Source organism: Talpa occidentalis, unplaced genomic scaffold (genome assembly GCF_014898055.3).
Source record: "Talpa occidentalis isolate TD23 unplaced genomic scaffold, MPIMG_talOcc4v2.1 talOcc4.2, whole genome shotgun sequence".
NCBI classification, from domain to species: domain Eukaryota; kingdom Metazoa; phylum Chordata; class Mammalia; order Eulipotyphla; family Talpidae; genus Talpa; species Talpa occidentalis.
In genome coordinates, this window is record NW_023602073.1 from 129,789,734 (window position 1) to 129,804,997 (window position 15,264).

Consider the following 15,264-nt stretch of genomic DNA (forward strand, 5'->3'; position numbering starts at 1 on the left):
CATGCCAGAATAGATATCTACTTATTTTTACTATATTCTCCACCCTAAAATAGCCTGCTCTAATAATCTCCTGTAGTTGTATTTGGGTAGCTTTGTAATGTGTCAATTTGTTTGGGATGAACTACATTTCCCCCAGATTCCTGCTTCTTTAGGTTTCTGGTTTAGGTGGCTTATAAATGAGATCCTGACGGGAAATATGAAGTAGAAGTGAAGCAGCAGCTGCATTCTGGCTCCCTGACGCTCTTGCTGATCTGCTGACTCACCTCATTGGTGGGAGGCAGTGGGGGCTTACAAGGACTGGATCCACTTTCAGTGTCCCTGATTCTTGTACCTGGCAAGCAAAAAGCAGCAACTTCTCCAGACACAGTGGTAAAGCATTTACATGACAGAAGGTGGGAAATAAATCCCATAAAGAAAATCAGGGCCCAGCAACCTTAGTGAATGGACTACGTTTCCACTCCAGGACATGCGGAGGTACCCTTTCTCACCCATTTTCTGAGTGATTCAAAAAAGTAGTCAATTATGAATGGGATCCAGAATAAAATGAAGCTCTGCAGGAAGTCCAGATATTACACAAGTAGTTTTACCATGTGGACCACATAACCTAGAAAATCCAGTGATGCTTGAAATGTCAGTGACAGATAAGGATGCTCTGACTTGCGCCACTGAATCAACAGGCAGAGAAGAGGGTGATTATAACTGGGCTACTTCTATAAGGAGAAGTTAGAGTACTATGTATCTAATGCTGAAGATCCTCTAAGTTGCCTTTTACTATTCCCATATATGATGATTAAGAGTAGTAGAAAGCTATGTCAACTCAATTAGCAGGACTGCTAAAAGTTCACACATTTAAGGAATGACACTTTGGCTTACCCCCTCAGACAAAGATACACAACTAGTTTAAGTGTTTGTTCAGAACAAAGGATCATGGAATTAATAGTGGAAGAAAGGAGCTATAAATACTAGCTAAGACAATATGATCAGTTGCAGATACAAATACTGTAATAGTTATATTTCTTTCTTATTATGATATGACTATATCTACATGTGTGTATACATGTGTACATAAATGCAAAATATATAAGCAATTATTTCTGCATTTGTCATTTTTCACATCCCTTATCTGCTAATGTAAGATGTATTAATAGCAGGTAACTTAATATCTCATTATGTAAATTAAAGGACAGCAATGGGGAAGTGTGAATCAAAGAGAATCATACTAATGAAAGAGTGAACACCACTCCATCAAAAAAAGTAATTTTTGACTCTCTTCTGGGGAAAAGATTAGTGTGTTTGGGTTGTTCTTGGTAGATATGTTGTGTTAGGTGGAGACATGACTGTTATTACTTTATTTGGAGATTAATTATGATTTAAGGAGATGTGTATCCATGCCAAGTCATCAAGGAGTGGCTTTGTGATTAGTGGACTTGAGTAGGTTGAATTACATCTTCAGAATTCCCTTTGATGAGTATTTCTCATTAAGGTGGTTCACAAGAGAGATTCTTGTGCAAAGTTTGGACAAGGAAGTAAACAGCAGCCATTTTATAGTTTACACATGTTGACTTTTCTCTGCAGTATCACCTTCTGAATGAGGCAGCCTCTGGTCTTGTAACTGCTTCAGATTCCCCTGAATCCTCCTTGTCCACAGATTCTAGGCCAGTTTTCTGATGAAGGGCCCTGCTTCTGCAGAAAATCCATGAAATCAAAGTCAGGGAGGTTAAAAATTAATATGAGTTTCAGTCTGTCCTTGTAAGTTATAGCTCCTGTCCATGGGTTCCAGCTTGTTCTGGCTCTTCCCCATTTCACATCCATCTTGCTTTCCTGATCACCTGTTCTTGAACTTCAATTGCTCTAGCAATAGATGTGAAGACAACAGCCTCCTAGAACCACAGTTATGAATGGTTAAATCTCTGTAACTATATGGCATATAGTTATGTGTCAACTATATAGATATACGTCATTCAACATATATATGTATATATCCTAGTGTTTCTGCCTCTGTCATTTAACCTTGATGGATACAGTATTTTGGTTGAATTTTAAAAGGCTACATTCTTTTTTTTAAAAAAAAGATTGATTTATTTATGCATGCAAGAGCTGGGGGGTCAGGCCAGAGGTGCAGGAGGGTGAGAGAATTCACCAGAGATAGCGTGTGGAGCAGAACTCCAGTGGATCCACTGAGGTACACTGCTGGGGGGAGCAGTGGGAGAAACATGAGAGGTCTGCCTTGTTATGTGGGTAGCTCCCCGGCCGGGGATCGAACTCGTGCTGCAGTGCCTGCGGATTGCTTCATAGTGCTGAGACAACCCCTTGCACCACCAGGGATGCTCCTAAAGTTTACATTCTTTAAAAAAAAAAAAAATCTCAGCTCTATTTAGGTATAACTGTCATACAATAATTGTGCATATTAAGTTGTATAATTTGATAAGTTTTGACATAAATGACAACAATGAAACCATCACTGTAATCCAGACTGAACAAATTTGTCACCTACAAAAGTTTGTTATGCTTCTAACACCTCCTGTCCTGACTTTCCTTCCTATGCTCTCGAGATAATTACTGATGTGCTTCCTCTTACACTAGATTACTTACCATTTTCTATTACACAGCATAAATTTATTCTGAGATTCATGTATGTTGTTATGTGTTCATTCTAAAGTAGTTTAACCTAAAAGGATAAATTCTTCATGAATAGCATTTTCTTTAAGTATGGATCCATCACAGGCATTTAGGTATATGTGCCTGGGCCTAATTCAGAGAAGCAGAAATCCAGGCAGTCAGATATGTTAACAGCATTTCTTGGTAGCAGGAGAATCAAGGGATAACATCATCACTTCAGACTCCCTGTTAACTGGTGAGGCTTAAGCTTTTAGGAGAGAACATTCAAAGGTTGGTCACTGCAAAACAGAAATTTTGGCCAGTGAAGAGGACTGGATGGTGCCATCTCCGGAGGTTATCTAAGAAACCAGGGAGGGGATGGGTCACCAACCCCTAAATTTTGAGTGCGGCATCTTCTGAGAGACATGAAATAACATCAGTCTGAATAAAGATGAGTCATTCTTACTCTTCTTTTCTTCAGCACCGTCAACATGTAAATTCAGCAGCCCCAGAGTGGATACTTCTACCTTGTTTTGCTCTGGCCCAGTTTTCTCTCACTATGCCCAGATAAACCAGGAGTGGCAGAGTATTCCACAGGGTCCGTGAAAGCCTCCAAACATGAGTCATGGAAAGCAACATAATGTAGTGGGCATTTGATTGAAAATCAAGAAATTTGGATTTTAACCTAGATTTGGTAGTTATTTATTAGCTGTGGGAATTGGGAAAATCAGATTATATCTGAATATCATTTCCTCAGTTGCAAACTAACAGAGATGAATTATGTGATTATGAAAATCTCCCCATTCAATGCATCTAAGAATGGGATAATAAAAACCTAGAAAATTTGCATGCATAGTCATGCCAAGAATTATATAGACAACTTGAATCAAATCCCCATTTGCAAGCACTAGTTACTGAAACATAGTCAGCCAGTCTTCCACCTACCTGTTCACTCATCCGTGCCTGCATCCATCCGCTCAACCATTCATCCATCATGTATGCATTCATCTGATAAATACTTTGTAATAACTAATATGTACAAGACATTGTACTTTGCAGTGGAGACAGGAAGATGATTATGACTCAGGTCCTTCTTCAAGATGCTCATAGTTCACTGATGAAAATAATATATAGATAATTGATTATACAAATTCATTATTTCAATAATAAATATATAAAAACAGACAAGGTGGTCTGGTAATATCTTGATTCTCAGAAATTTATACAGAGAATCTTGTATAGAATAACTGGTCTTTTGTTGATATCACTGAATATGGGTCAGTTATTAGGTCAAAAAGCAATTCAGAAAGTACTGCATAGAGAACATGAGAGAGGGGCATTAAAAATGTTAATCTCAAGGCTTGTCTCTTCAGAAACTTGGATTCGCCCTTATTCATTGTCATGTCTTATGCCAGTGATATATTTGTTATATGTACTTAGTATTGCAGCAAATCTGGAGAAAGAAAAACAGGAAAGAGAAGAAAATCTGAATTCTATTCTCCACATAGCTAAGCAGGTGACCATCAATTTTCCCTGCTAAAAAAGGTCCAAATTTGAAGCCATGAACTTCTAAGCAAAGGAGACATTATCTAGAAATGATCAAATTTAATTAACCTAATGATATTAACATACACTCAAATAAATGTGATGGGTTTAAAGGAGGTTCATCCACATCCTCCTATGTTTTTGAGGTTTATGATTCATAAAATGCTGAAATCTTTACTAATTAGCATCTAATTTCTCCAGAGATGATCTTAATCATTAAACTATTTTTCTAAAGATATCTCTCCTTTATTCTTTTTAGTTTTATGAAAATCAAACAGCTTTAGGTTAATGATTAAAAGAGAAGAACCAGCTTATACCAGCAAAGAAACCCCTACCACCACTTCTGTTTTTTGTTCTTGTACAGTGGAAGATACTGCTAAGTAAACAGCATATGTACAGTTTAATTGTTGCACTGTAAATGTTTAGCTATTCAAAAGAGCTGGTGAAATGTGCCCTCCTATTCACTTCCCTAAAGCCAGTGAGCTGGGTCATATGACTGGCTGACCTCCCAGCACCACCTACCTCCACTCCGTGAGATGCCATCAGATCCCACCCAGAGGAGTCAGTCATCCCCAAGAAACAATGAGCAATTCTTACAAGACACAACTGGAGCTCTGTTACTGTGGCACAGGAAGGCTTGATAAGATCTCCCAGCCACAGCATTCTTTTGTGTCAGCAGACGCAAGTGGGATGTTCCTTCTGCAGCTCTTACAGAGCCAGAGGAAGCAGACTTTGAAACACAATGTTCATTGAAATCAGCTTTCATCTAAGGAATCCCATGGTGGCTCCTGCTTCATGATGTGCATTCTGTCTGCAGCTGAGCTCTCCTGATACATTTCCGTTGTTTGTTCTGGGGGAAGGCAGCACCTTTAGGAATCTCACTCTTTTGCTAGGTAAAGACTATTGCATTGTCTTGGGCAAATCATTCTGTGTCAGGATGTCTCCAGTGAGTCTGGAGCCTAGAAGGAACATTAAAAATAAAATGAAACAACAGTAAATGCCTCCACCTCCTGCCTCACTGATGAAGCACTAGCTACGTGAAGGGAGGATCACAAAGCATCCTTGATGGCGCCTGGGTGATACATGCAGCAAGTATTAGGGGCAGAATTTAGGGGCAGAAAGTATTTGTTGCTGTCATTACTGCATTGGGCATAATGCCACAGGCCACACTGGTGCAACGAATGGGTCTGGGTACTTTGGGCCCAATAGAACCTGCTCAGAAGCAGTTTGGACTCCATTACCCATAGGGAGGCAATTTTGACATTTAAGAGATAAAAATGGGGAGGAGAAAGTGATCAAAAGTATCAAATCACAGGTGAGAAGTCTCTCTATCTTACTGTCCCATATTTATAATTTAGAAATTCACCTTTCTTTTAAGGAAGGCATTCTCAATTCATCCAACAAAAAATCTTTTTGATTAAGATGATTAATCTAAGTCAGTTCATGTAGAAACAAATCAACGCTATATAGTCCATCTTTTCTTCTGCCAGTTCCTCCTCACATCTGTCCTTGCCCTTCCTTCTCTATTCCTCACGATCTGGACTAACCAGTTCACAAAGGGACTTAAACAATTAACCCTCAGTAAGGAAAGAATACTTTTTCACCTCAATGGTGCTTTTAATTGCATTTCTTTTCCTTTGCATTTTCTCCCTCTGACTCTTAAAAAAAGAGGACAAAGTTAGGTAGGCACTATTTACTTTAGTAGTAGAGAGAGTCAGTAGAAGACTGACAGACAGGACAAGATTAGTAGAGAATTTCATAAAGAACTGGCAACAGAATATAAAGGAAAATTCACATGTCAAGTTGGTGGCCGAGCCCTTGTCATTAGATCTGGCCCCTTAGATATGTGGATAATCAATTAGTCTCCCAAGACCAAGATCAAGGCTGAACTTCATCCCCTTCAGAGGGCTGAAGTCCTACATATGTCTCTGTGCTTATGTGAAGGTAGAGGTGACAGACATACAAGGAGATATTGAACTGGAAACTTGAGGAAACTGGCAGTTGTTTCTTGGAATCCAGTGTACTTGTTCTAGTCTAAAATGAACAGACGTCAATCTTGTAACTGACGCAGGACATTGATGAAAATGACAATCCAGGCTGTTAACTTTCCCAAGAATGAAATGAAACGAAGAAGTACCAAGAATAAGGATTCTAGCTAAACTCCATGAGGAGAAACCAAAACTTCTCTCTAAATGTATATGTAGCAGAACTAGTAACAGAAGTCTTGAATACCTAGAAATTTTTGTGAAGTCTTTTTGGGATATTTGGGGGAAAGAATTTGTCCAAACTTAGGTACAGCAAAAGTTTCTAATAGCCCCTTACTTACCTCTGACTTGAATAGCTCATCCCTGATTGCAATAGGCCTCCAGGATAGAGAATTTATATTAGTGATTAACTTTGGGTAGAAATGTGTGAAACATTTCTTCCTTCTTCATCCTCTTCCTCTGACCTTGGGTCAGGGAATAAAGTGAAATACATGGTTAAATAAAATGGATGGCCAGTGGCCAGACTTTGAAAAGTGTCTTTCTGTGGTGAGTCGTCTATTCTGAGACTCTTTCTAACATTAAGAACTTATGACTAAAATTCCTTGGAGAATAATGTTGGTGTATATAATTTTATACATATATTGGTGTTCATTGGATTAAGGTCACACAAATGATGTACAGAACAGATGCCACATTATTAGATTAAAGCACATCTAATTCAGTTCATTTTACTTCAGGCCAAAACAAACAAACAACTTGCTGAATACTTGCTTTGTACCTAAGACATAGAACTTACAGCAAATAAAAATATATATCCTTGCCCTAAAGGACATCACACTGTGGTTTGGAGGAAAGAATTTGTCCAAACCTAGGTACAGCAAAAGTTTCTGATATCCCCTTCCCTACGTCTGACTTCAATAGCTCATCCCTGATTGCAATAGGCCTCCAGGATAGAGAATTTATATTAGTGATTAACTTTGGGTAGAAATGTGTGAAACATTTCTTCCTCAGTTGTGACTAGATTATTTTGGTATAATATAGAGTATGCTGAGTTGAGTGGGAGTGGTAGCATGGACCCTAACTAGGATACTAATTTAACTCACTTTGTAAAGAAACAGAATTGTGAGGAGGTGATGTCTGAAATGATACCAAAGCCTCTAAAGCAAATATCTAGGTAAATGTAGGAAAGGAGATTCTGGACAGAAGGACTAACATGAGAAAAGTAAGAAGGCCTGAAACACAATGTCCATTTGGGAATAAGTAATGGATATTTCTGGAATGTTGAGAGTCAGTCAGAAATGAAGCAGGCACATCTGCAGGGGCCAGGTATGAAAACTATCTTGGGATTTTAAAGCTTCGGTTAGGAGATATATATATATACATATATATATATAAATATATATTATATATATATATAAAAGACATCAGAACAGGATGTAGGTCATAGTACTTTCTGATGCTGCAACCTCAGGAACTAGACAGTGTGGGGTCATGGATCAAAGAAAATTAAAGACAAGGTTGAGGTTATGCTAAGATCAAAAGATTTTCTTAAGAATGATGAGAGACAACTAGATTTGAAGGCAGGGGTGAAACATTATGACACCTTGACCACTTGCTTATGGCCTCTGAGGAGAGCTTTAAAGCACATTAGCAATGTGACTTTTTTTCCTCAGAAGCAACCAATAGGACATCTACAAAGACCATAGTCCTGACTGCAATTCCATGTACCTGAGAATAAATGAGAAAGAAATCAGAACACAATAAAATAAAAAAGGAAAGGAAGAAGATCAAACTCTGCAGGGTGTGTGTAAAATATTTCCACTGACCTCAACTTATGGGATTAGAAATGGAATGGAAAGGAAATGGTTAGAAGATAGACGATTGAATATAAGCTTTTAACTTGCTTTATAGGAAGCAAACAGGATGATTTGACAAAGAGTAATGTGTGTTTAGAAAATCAGAAGTGAGGAGAAATTTTAAAAGCATTCATTGCTTGGGAAATTGATAGAAACTATTTTAGCAAAATAATTTCAGCATGAGGTAAGAAAGACCTTCATTAAAACAATACAGAAACAAATTCACGAGAACACAGGAGGGAAGGGACTTGAGATGTTCGGCAATGCTCACCCCATCTCCCATTCTTTCCAAACCCCACAGTTTACTGACTTAGCAAGGTCAAGAACCAGTCCTATCTAAAGCAATTAGAGGCAGCCATGTGACTTGCCAGGCTCAGAGCAAATGAAAAGGCAGAACCTTTTATTCAAAAAGAAGAAAACAACTTGTTACTACAGTTACTAAAATACAAAGTTTTCTCCCTCTGCAGTCTTTCTCTTGATCTATCATGGTGTTTTTAATTTTTTTTTATTCAATGCTGTTTTAAATATAGAAAAATTTCAAATTATTAATAGGAATTTTATCATTTGTCTTTTTATTGTGCATGCCAGTCTTAAATGCAAATATAAAAACACTGAACTCATATGGAGAATCACCAAAATTACATAATATTTTGTAGTTTTTAATGCTTCGTTAGGATCAAAATAATGGAAATGCTGCAGAACATTGGTCAACTGTCTTTATTTCACTTCTCAATGCTCTCTACCTATATTCTCCACCTTCAACCTTCAGATGGATAAAGAAGGAATGAAAGGAAAGGTAACTATGGTTCACTCTTTCTTCTTCGTGTAATTATTTCTATCATATGTGATTGACTAATCAGGAATGTAACACGAATAAAAAAGTATATATGAGCATACTTTGATTTTTCGTTTCTTAAAATTCCATTGTCTTTTATCTACACTTGAAGTAGGTCCTTATTCATAGGGATATCAAGCAACCCCTCCCTCCCTTACTCAGTAGAAGACCTAACCCACTGCCTAGCACTTGCTTTGGTTTAGGTAAACTCCTAAGCATCATGGGTTCACTGGAATGCTTTGCTCGCCAACCATGGTGAACACCCCATGGAGCAACAGTGAATCACAGCAATCACGCTTATTATGTATCTTCATTGCTCAATTGCTCTATTTGATTTTGCTTTTAAAAATATGTGTTCTGGGGTTTCCCCGGTGGCACAGGCGGTTGAGCACAGCACTGTGAAGCTGTCCGCAGCCTCTGCAGTGCCTATTTGATCCCTGCCAGCCTCGGAGCAACCCACATGGTGAACAGACCTCTCCTGTCTCACCCGCTGCTCCACTCAGCAGTGTGTTTCCTCAGTCTGTCTGTTTTGTTCCCTGCTCTGTCTCTGGTGAACCCTCGCACTCTCCCGCGCATCTGGCCTATACCCCGGCTCTTGTATAAAAAAAAAAAAATCTTAAAAAAAAAAAAGTGTTCACAGATAAAATTATTAAGATTCTTAAGATGGTAATAGCAAAGCATTAAACCAAGTCTGAGACCCTCCTAAGCTCCTATATGACTGCACAGTGTGTGTGCCCATAAAGCCTGCCCCTGGGACAGTTGAATTAATGTTCCCTCTGTCTCTTTACTATTATGTAAAGAAACTGCTTCTTCCCCAAAATTATTTCTTATTTTGATCACAGAGCTGTTTCAGAAGGTTTTTTTGTGCAAAATTTACCCCTAATTTAGAAGCCCAGCCTTTTAAAAATAAGCAATAAGGCTAACAACAATGCAATCTATAACTCAATCTCATAAAAACTAGGCAGTAGAACTAACCACTTATAGGAAAACATACCTAGAGAAATAATTTTTGACTCTGCTGCTTGCATCAGTTAAGTTACACAAGAAGTTTGAAATGATTTTAGCTAGCATCTTGTTGCCAATTACCAATTTTTACCTCACACATTCAAGGTCCTGTAACAATGGTCCATGTAGCTAGTCCACTAACTAATTTTAGTTTAGCAAAGGAAGTTCAAGGCCAGATGGCATCCCTGTCAACCAGGAAGCAAGACAGAAGAAGTAGTTTGCAAGAGAAAATTTGCTTTTCAATGAGAGCAAAGAATGCTTGTATTTTTCAATGTATGGCATAAGACACTTGGATACTGCAGGATTTTTCATAGGATGTTTCAGAGGTACATAAAGATTGCTTCTCCTGTGTACATGATGAGATGCAAAATTGTATTCCCAATCCTGTATTTTTTGTGAATGATAATAAACCAATAAAATTTTCATGGGAAAAAAATACTGCTTCTTTTGCCTCCTTTGCATTGCAACACCATTTGGGGGAACACTGGCTTGGGATGTAATTCACTTTAGAGAAATTTCCTAGTGATTGTATCAATATCCTATACAACTTGTATATGTCAAACTAGCATCTTTGGCCTTGTAGATTTTAAACTAGAATGTCTTGAGAAAAAAGGGTTAATGTTAAAGTGCCCATCATAAGGCACGATGGACACATTTCTTTATCAGGGAAAAATGGTAAGGCACTGGTCCCGGAACTCATAAAAGACACTGCAGGGAGTGTTGATTAGCAGCTTTAGCCTCTGCATCTGGAGAGTTATTTATAGCCAAATCTTGATAATCAATGGTAAAAGAGAAAAAGGAAAGAATGGGTTATTGAAAACCCTGCATCACTCACAAACTTTATTTTTGAACAGTTGTTTTTAACTGTCAGTCTCTATCAACATTTCCACAAGAGTTATTAACAAAGAGTTAATTTATAACTTAGTGTTTAATTTCTATTTATATCATCTGCTGACCCACAGGAATAAATGTCAAGCACTGGGTCAGACATTGTTGGATAACCATAAACAAAAAGGATAATAAACAAATGAACTATTGCATGAAAATATGACTGATCTAGTCTGACCCTACGTGACTACATGATACACTATAGGAATTCAAAAAGAATAAAACGTGAGCACTGAGTCTAACAACTTGAGGAATACATTTATCATCTTTTAAATTTCCAGGCACATTTTATTATAGAAATGCAAGTTAACTCAAAATTAGCAAGAAGTAATCGAGTATATAATAATTATTGATACTTTAGTGCTTTTTCTTTTCTGTGTCATGATGTGTAGCCAAAAGGTCAAATCTTAATAATTCTGGAAGGGAAGTTCCTGAAAGGCCTCTTTATTAAGTTAATCTATAAAGAACAGCTTCACAAAATGGATCATATGTTTTGGGATCTTTTTAATAAAAATCTTAGGACCTTAGTTTAGTGGAAGGAACTGTCCCCAGGATAAACCCACCTTTAATAATTTAATTAATAGTGACTGATGTTAACAATATCACATTTTTTTTCTGATGCCCTAACTCTAATGGATTATATTCAAGTTCTACTGCCTATAAGAATTTTAAAGCTACTGTTCAATGCCTCTATGTCTTGAAACAAAAAAGCTGCAAACAACACAAGAGTTCTAAGACGCACATCACTGCATTTCCAAGGGTTCACTTTGAGCAAGATAATGGATTTATGAGTCCTTTGTTTTTTAAAGATTTATTTATTTATTTATGTATACAAGCACTGGGTACAGTCAGAAGCATGGGAGGGTGAGAGAATTCACCAGAGACAGAGCGGAGAGCAGAACAGGAAGACAGACGAAGCACACTGCTGAGGGGAGCAGCGGGCGGCAGGAGAGGTCTGTGCACCATGTGGGACCTTAGCCCGGTGGCCCGGGATCAAACTGGTGCTGCAGAGGCTGCGGGCAGCTTCGCAACCCAGCGCTCAACCGCTGCGCCACCGGGGAGGCCCTGAAGTCATTTTTTGGTATGATAAAATTCTTTGAGCATCTAGTACATCCCATGCTCTATGCTAAGCACAATTCATATAATACTGACTAAAATCACATGAATGAGTACTATAATTGAACTTAATTGCCAAGAAGAAAACAAGTATTCAGGGAGTAAACATAACTTTGTCAAAGAACACATTAATTGTGTAGTAGAGATAGGACATGATCCCAAGCGCTCACACATTGGAGCTTGAGCTGTTTCTCATTTTTTTATGTTGAGCCCTGTTCGATAGTACCAGAAGATGCTATTTTGATAACATTCAACAGGCTAGGAATAATACATCTTCAATAAAAAGATTATGGACTGTATAGACTTCTTTAGATCAAAATTGTTGCAGTATGCCAATACAAGGGCTTGAAAAAAAAAAAAAGCAAAATCAGAGAAAACTGGGAAAAGGAAACAAAACATGGGTTCCAAATACTGACAAATCCTTCAAAGTGTTAAAGTGCAATAAAATTGAGAAAAAAAAAGAAAAGGCAATGGAACTCCAATAAGAGCTGGTAGCTTACTACACATGTGTTTGAAAAAATACCAGCATTATATTTACTGGGTTGACTGGCAATGCAAGCTCTTCCTGCTTACTGCATATGAGAGTGGGTGGCCAATATGACATGTCCATCCTTCCAGTGGTTAAAAAATCAACTATATGGCCCACTTCTTTTTCCAGCTTCCTTCTCAGCTTCTACATTCCAAGTCTGCTCAGGATAAAATGAATCTCCGATTTAGCCCATAGTTAGATTTGAAATACCACTTATCATAAATAGCTAATATTCTGTCTATAAATTTAAAACCTAAATATTAGACCTCAAATTATCATGAAATAGATTAGATTCTCATCATCAAGTCTCTTGTGAAAAGCTTAGAGTTAGCATTCATCAGGCAGAACTATACATCTAATAGCACCATTATTCTTGGTATTATTCCCCTAATGATAAAAATGTTCAAGGTTTTAGGATTGAGAGCTTTCTCTGGAATATTGTTTTCTATACAAACCAAGAAAAAAAAAGAGAAGACATGTAAATTATAGCTGTCATAGTTTTGATAAGATACATAAATATTGATGCATAATATTTAGTAAGATGAGAACTTTCTAAGAAACTTTTTTGATTTGAGAAGGGATAATTGAATAAGAGCAATTTCCAATGACTAGAGGTAAAATGTGTTTTAACTCTTGTTGCCTATGTTCATGTGAATAAAATCCCTCTGGTCCAGGACTTCTTGTTAAGAGTGTGAGTTGTAAAGTGGGCGATTTAAGTACCTTCACCCATCAGAAACTCTGTTAAAACAAGCAGAGGGATTTGGGTATGAAAGACTTTATGTTCAGACTGTAAGCTTTCATTCTGGTAATTAAATTTACTTTTATTGGCTGCATGATTTCTTTTAAGAAAACATAATTCATATTTAGTTCAGATTTTTGCGTTCTGAAATTGTTTTTAGTCAAAAATAATGAGTATCTATATCCCGATGAAAGTTTGAGCTTTTTCCATTGACATTTTAAATTACAAGATAAATATTTCGATGGTCAGAGGATTTGAGCCTGCATTATTTTAAGAAATAAAAACTTGGTAGTTTTCAACATTTCATTTAATGTGGAAATGACTTCTTCAATTTGTCCCAACCTCAGCACCTAGTGTGACTTGTTTTATTTTTTCCCATCCTCCAGGTCATTAAATGATAACATTTTGTAAAGTCACATTTTATCATGACTGACAATATCTTATGAGCACAGAGACTAACAAAACAAGGCTGCATTGAGAGTTTTGGCTTTGCTTCGTGTTTCATTTCTTTTCCATAGCTGATTGTTTACAAGAATGGAGAGTCTTTTGGCATTCCTTAGAATATAGAATCCACTTGCCATTAGTAGACATTCATACCAGAGTGTGTGAACAAGCGTTGTGGTTCTTGATAATAATTAAATAGTCCATTTAAAACAGTTTTCATTCACTTGGGGAGTAAATTATGATAACTTGATTATTCAATATTATTTGACATTGTATTTTTCATACATTTTTATATACATTCATTCTGAAATACATGTCTATCATCCATTTTATCTAACACCAAATTTCACATTGCCAAGATAAAATTTTCAATGCAAAAAATTTTATGGAAAATTGTGCTTAACAGATTTTGCTATTTGCTGACTAAAAAGACATTTACAGAATTTTGAGGTATGTTTTCCACTTAGAGGAGAAACCTGTATGGAAAAAAACACTCGTATGGGAAAATAGAAAAAATTGTTCATTGAGACTTCATCATCTCCAGACAAAAGGATATATGGGGGAAAATATTCATTACTTTCCTGGCAATAATCAAGGAAACTAAGAGAAATTCTAGAGGGGAATATTTCTGTTTTAAAAAAGAAAGAAGAGGCAGGGTTTGAAACCATAGAGAATTGCTTCCTGTGTAGAAGTCAGTTGTATGCACACAATAGCTGAACTATGCTCCCTCCTGGAGCTAGACCAAGGTCAGATATAACAAATTTGATTCAAAACCTATGGAAAATTCTGGCACATTTTATATGTGTAAGTTCAGATACACATAAACTCACCAATTTCTTAGTAAAATCAGTGTTTTTACCTATTCCTTTTTCTTTCTTTCTTTTTCTTTTTTTAACTAAGAAAGAGAATTGGAGGAATTCTAAGCTTATTCTAGAAGGGAAGTTTCTAAAAGATTGTTTTATTAAGTTCACCTGTAAGGAACGGCTTCACAAAATGGATCAATTTGTTTTTGGATCTTATTTAGTAACAGTCTCAGGACCTTAATTGAGTAGAAGGAACTGTTCTCGGGATAAAACCTTTAATATTTAAATTAATTAATAATGACTGATGCTGAGAATACCACTAAGGCCTAATGCAGTATGCTTAGTCTCCATTGTCTCTAACAATTAGAAAGGCTTTGTTCTATGCCTTCTAACATGTTACTTCAATTCAGAAAGCTGCAAACGCTTTTCTAAGTGCACTTTGCCTGACCTTAAATTCCTTCTCAAGGGGTCTGATGTTGTTTTATTTGTTTATACACAACTCATCCCATGCTCACCTCCTCCTTCCTTCCAAAGAAACTCGGAAGGGAGTTTCTTCCTTCTGAGTTTTTTTTTTTTTTTTTAAGATTTATTTATTTATACAAACACTGGGTATAGTCAGAAGCGTGGGAGGGTGAGAGAATTCACCAGAGCCAGAGCAGGGAGCAGAACAGGCAGAAGGACCGAAGTATACTGCTGAGGGGAGCAGCGGGCAGTAGGAGTGGTCTGCGCGCCATGTGGGACCCTCGCCCGGAGGCCGGGGATCGAACCAGCGCAGCAGAGGCTGCGGGCAGCCTCACAACCCAGCGCTCAACTGCTGCGCAATCAGGGAGGCCCACCTTCTGAGTTTTTTTGGGAATCAAAATGGACAACTACTACCAATGTAATAAAATTCAGTAAAATTTATGAATACAGTACAAAAAT

General features: G+C 37.3%; 1 long non-coding RNA gene across 1 annotated transcript in view; it reads right to left on the reverse strand.

The window, feature by feature from the left end:
• Positions 1-4,908: 4,908 nt before the first annotated feature.
• LOC129146243 (uncharacterized) overlaps positions 4,909-15,264 on the reverse strand; it is a 211,531-nt gene continuing 201,175 nt past the window's right edge. Inside the window, exon 3 of the long non-coding RNA XR_008552783.1 lies at positions 4,909-5,102. This is a non-coding gene — a long non-coding RNA (uncharacterized LOC129146243). The remainder of the gene's footprint in view (positions 5,103-15,264) is intronic.